We start from the raw sequence: 5,631 nt of genomic DNA on the forward strand, positions 1-5,631 counted from the left end.
TGGCATAATCAAATGTGGGCAAATAGGCAAAAGGGTTAGGCTTTGAGTTTTCAAGTGAAAAACATGTTCCTTGCATAATCTGTTAAAGCCGCACTGTTACTATGTAGAATAATTTAAAACAGACCCACACATACTTAATTAGCCTAGCTCTGCATTTGTTCATGTTCTGTTTAGACTAGGAAATTGATTGCCATACAATCTTGGTTTATAATCAGCTACTCCCATAAATACGACATTTAAAACATGACTTGTTTGTATCCATCTGTTGTTATCTGTTTTTGTTTGTTTTTATCTATTTATGTCTGTTTTATCACAGTTCAAGCCCGAACCTATAGGATACGTCGTGCACGGGGTTCAACATCCCCTAATCCATCGATCACAAGGTCCAACGCCCCACGCCCACCGAGTGCGCACAACTCGAGTGCGGAATCAGGTCTTGCCGCGACTTACTGCTTCGCTCCTAGTAGTGTCTATGTGGAAGATGACTTGGATCGGGTAGGTAAGTCATGGCCCGACGTGACCCGGGAGCTCGACCTATCCCATGGCTATCATGAGAGTCAAACGACTCTTCTGTTATCCATAAGTTCGGTCGGACCTGACCCCCGGCTCTCTAAGCCAACGTTGCCTTACTTTCAGTTTTGGTCATTCAAAATCACGCGGTGAGCACGAGTGGAATAATTGGCCTAATGCAAACTGACCGGGTCCATGTATTGTATCGCGTCTGTATTTTGTATTTATTTGATAACACATTGTAAGAACGTCTTTTTGTATTTTCATTCAATTGTTGTAAGGACCCCGATCGGTGAGCAGACGATCTAAGTGTCTCATCGAAGTTACGGTGTCAAAATGGGTGAAGAATGTGCAACTTAATTCACGTGGTAAATGAAATAAAATGCCAAATCCTAGACAAACAGAGTACCAAAAGGGCGTGCAAGATATATGCCCGTACGTAATAGAACCCCCGGATCTGAAATATTCGGTTCCGCAAGACCAATGTCTTAGCAACTAGGTGTACCCCCTACCCCTAGGCCCGAGTAACTTGCCGGCTATCGACCTTCAGATCGTAAAATGGCAAGTGGCAACTCATTTTCACGCGTGTCTGTCACGTGTTCCCACGGGAAGGTGGACATTCCCAAGCCGTGGGATAACGCATGCATGCGGGCCCTGACGAGACGAAATTCGGGTCCGCACAAAGTGGAACAGCGAATGGTCATGGGCAGCATGTTTATATGAATGGGAATAATGTGATAGCCTCTTTCAAACTAAGCTGCATAAATTCCTCTCTTTCACATAAGTAATGTTCACAACCTCAGGTAATAGTCTAAATTATAGCATAAAGTATACAAAACACTCGGTTAAGAAGTATTGCTAGGCATAACTTCTGCGTCTCCCAATGGTCGCATCTCCCACATAAGGGTTGAGCTCTCAATTGGTTGGCGATCCTTGAGGCCTCCATCCTCTTTAGTTATTTCAAAATCCATGAATATAGTCGGGCAAATGAATCCCACAATGACAAGAGGTATCCCTAATTTTTCTCTACACCATGGATAATATAAGCATACTTATTAGGGCAAAATGTGACCACGACGCTTGAGCTTCTCAAATGGAAGGTAACCTCCCGAATGAAGTCCTTGTTAACCCACCTTTGCCACAAGCTCTTCAAAGTAAATACAGGAACTACTGAAATTGTTCATCAAGAATGAGCAAGGCTTAGCCGCACTCAAGGAGGAAGTTGTGACTGAGTGGACGAGAGTAGCTTGGCAAAATTTTCCCTTCAATTCTTGTCATGGAGAGGCTGAACAGATGGATATGAAACATTAGAACTTTTGATGCCCCCCGTTCTATGTATTTCAAAGAATGATCTCATCATTCCTTGAAATAGGGGGACAATATGGATTGGTAAGGTTACAAACAGTTTAAAAAGTCTCAAAAACTGACCAGCTTGAAAGTTAAGAAGTAAATAGGGGCACAAGTAAGCTACTCTTATTCGGACTTAAACAATGGGGACAACCGATAAAGAGATTTTGGAAATCTTTTACATCAGAATCTAATAGTCATAAAAGTATAAGAGCTTCAATTCATGATAATGGATGATCTCGAAATACTCTTTCAAAACAGAAAAATATACAGGAAATAATTGTTAACACCATCATTAGATAAAGAGGTTCATCATTGCACATGATAGATGGCGAAAACAAGAATGTATAAACGGGTGGATCTTTTTCCACAAAGACCAATGTGTGAGTAGCCCATCCTCAACTTGGTACAAGTCTTGTTCTTATAAGTGGAAATCGGCTCCAGAAATTTACGTCAAAAGAAAATCATTTGACAACCTTATTTGATTTCTTTTTTTTTTTTGGGAAACAAAACCAGTAATCTCGTAGGTTACAAGTCGTGTACTTATAAAAACGACATCCTAAAGCGGAACAGTTAACCTGAAATCACTTTGGATCATTTTCAAAGAAATAGAGAAAATGTAGTGTGGTAACTTGCAAATTTACCAAGGTCAGGTTCTAAGATGAGCGGGGTAATTAAATCTTTCAGAATTTAAATTAAGAACGAAAAATGATTGCATTGCAACAGAATCTGCTCCAAGATGTACGCTGATGTTATGCTAAAACAACATTTAGCTTGTAACATGCTGCCATTCAAGGGTCTTGCCAACAAACATTGGAACGATCTCCCCTAAAAAAATGTGAATGATTCAGGCACTAACTACGGGCTCTTCTTCAACGTAATTTTTGACTTGTTCTTAGGAAGCCCATAAAAGTCCAGTCCACTGAAACTAGTAAATGCCTCTAGCTTATCAAGTGCCCCTACTTGTACGTAATGGGAAATTTTCAAACAATGAAAGCTACCATGGTAAACAAATAAAGAAGAAAAGAAATCCACGACTGACTCATGGGGTATGAGCATAAGAGAGAGTAAGCATCTCTTCAAAGGCTTTATAGAGCGATAATGCAACTGATGAACTGTAGATACTAGCACATCCCTAGGGACACTCCTTTCTTTTTCTCTCATGAGGAGCACTATCAGTTCCCAGGATGAATCTTTTACTCCCACTAGTCACTGCTAATATAATGGTATGTCCTACATGCATAATGTACTAATCCAAGATTTTCAGTGTAATGGCAAAGAGTTTGAAGCAAACACAAGAAGATCGAACCGATGGAAAATTGGCAATTTTGAAAGAGTTGACATACTATGAATCTCTCTTTTAAGCACTAGAAGATAGTAGTTTTGAGGCTGCGATCCCCCATGGAAGAGAGAATTCCGATTAAGAACAAGATGTTGTGGAGTAATTGTGGCTGTGACAGATCCTGGTGTACATCATTTGCCTTATAAGTCTTAAAACATGTTAACTAGATAGATAATAAGTTCAAGCAAGCTCAAGGAGACCTTCTTTGCAAGACTCAACAAACTTCACAGCATCCGCAGTAGTGATGTGCTCCATACTGCGGAAGCCTTTAGACTAAAGACTGTAAAACAGTTTCGGTAAATTCTTTCTCTCAATCAAGCACATCCACATTAGAATCTGTAACCTCCCCATGGACCTATCAAGAAAGTCATAAGCATATTTTCTCTCAAGCTTGAATGTTAGCATATAGTAATTCCCACTGTTCATGTATGGTTTATCTTGATAAAATTAATCACTAACTTGTAGGAAGTACAAGCATTAAAAACCAAAAGCCGACCCCCAATGTAAAGCTTGTTGAGCATCAAATCATAGTTTCTCAAGTCAACGCACCAAAGTATTAGTTAATTATAGATAAGTTCTATGCTTGGCAAGTGAATAAAAGTAAGAATAATGTTTGGCAAAACAAAATTTAGGTAAGGAAATCTTTAATTACCAGCAAGAGCATGTTTTGTCAAGCCATTTCCTCAATTTTTTTTTGCTATTGTTGACATCTCTTGCTCATTGTTCGCCTCGGGGTTGAGTACAACAAATAATAAAAAAAGTCAAACCTTTAGTTTTCAACTGATACATTTCGATGAAACAATCCCCTTTATTCTCTCTGGCACTGTCAAAGGAGAGACTTGAGAGGAGTAAGAGAAATACCTGAAGTTCCAAGAAATTCAAGAAAATGGAGGCGATCTCTTTATTCTCTATCTGGCACTGTCATCAGAACTAGACTAGACCGGCTGGTTCAACTGGTTCGATCGAGAACCGACACCATGTATTAGACTCGATATGCATAAATGATTCGCAACTTCTATTTCTCGAATCACTATTCGGACATGTTCTTATCTCGCAATCTTTTCAACTAGGCAAATGAAGGAAGTTTGAAATTTGATTCTTAATGAGACTACTTGTTCAAAACAGGCAAGAGAGCGACATAAACTTCCCCGAAGATCAACTTGTCATGCTTAATGAGTCACCATTCAATTTCAACTTACACTTGAGCTGTATGTAACTCCGTTAATTTAATAAATTAAGCAACTCATTTCCTAATTTATCAAAGAAAGAACACAATTAAGCAAGCTTAGCACATGCACAAGATGAAATTTCAAATCGGCTGAACATCCAAACAAGCTTGTAACTATAGCATAGAGCTAAGAGAGTGAGTCAAAAATTCGAAGTAACAAAAGGAAAATGATTCCATCATATAGGGAAAATATCAAATAAACTAGAGCAACTTATATAGATTTACTCAATTGAGGAAAAGGAAATTATTCAAGGTCTCCTGCACTATTAATAATATACTATTATTCAACTTGATATTAATCATATACTATTATTCAACTTGACAAAGCACGAATATTGAAATTTACAAAATTCACTTTTGCATTTTTATATTAATTCTATTCATTTGCCCATTCATGTGAATTGGGCCAATTAACCAATTAAAAAAATGGTGTGATAATTGAAAAATAATAAATAAGAAAAATGGGGTGACTTGAGGGAGACAGCGAAAGGGAGAGGGTTAGGGAATGGATGGCGAGATTGTCACTGTCAATTAACCTTTTGTTTAGATTGTAGGGTATGGAGGGGTGGGGTGGGGTTTGAAGGAGTAGGGTGGGATGGGGTTGGGTGGGGTTGAGAGGGACCCCAGGTCTCATGTTTGGATGGCATTAATAAGAGGTAGGGTGCTGATGAGGGATTTGAAATCTCATGTTTGGATAGTGTTGTAAGGGAAGGAGTGGGGGTGGAGAATGATATTTTGTATAAAAAGATTAGAAGCCACATAACTTTTGTGGCTTTTAAAAGAGATGGACTCAAATGTCTGTCACATTAAAGTCGGGGAGCGTTTGGTTTTATGTAAAGTTTGAACTTTACATAGTATTTTATGGCGTTTAATTGTAGAGGTTGTAAAATTAACCATTATAATCATTTGCTCGAGTTAGAACTTTACAGCAGTAGTCGATAAAAATTTTGCATTCAAAACATGTAGAATTGTTAGATTACAACGGAGATTACGGCTGTGAGACCCATAATCATCTCGATGAAAATAAATCATATATTATGTTATTACTCAAGTTCCCCCACAATAATCTCACATTTCAACTTTTAACCCAAGAAAAAAATTCTATAGTAAATTTTTTCTCCAATCTTCACATCCATGTAATCTAATAATCCTAAAAAAAAAAAAACATGCCCCATCTCATTACACTAATTTAGAGTTGAGTTTT

The 5,631-nt window shown here is 38.2% G+C and overlaps 1 pseudogene; it reads right to left on the reverse strand.

Moving 5' to 3' along the window:
* Window positions 1-2,626: 2,626 nt before the first annotated feature.
* On the reverse strand, window positions 2,627-4,178 carry LOC116204306 (annotated as a pseudogene).
* Between the last annotated feature and the right edge of the window lie 1,453 nt (window positions 4,179-5,631).

Source organism: Punica granatum, chromosome 4, assembly GCF_007655135.1.
Source record: "Punica granatum isolate Tunisia-2019 chromosome 4, ASM765513v2, whole genome shotgun sequence".
NCBI classification, from domain to species: Eukaryota; Viridiplantae; Streptophyta; class Magnoliopsida; order Myrtales; family Lythraceae; genus Punica; species Punica granatum.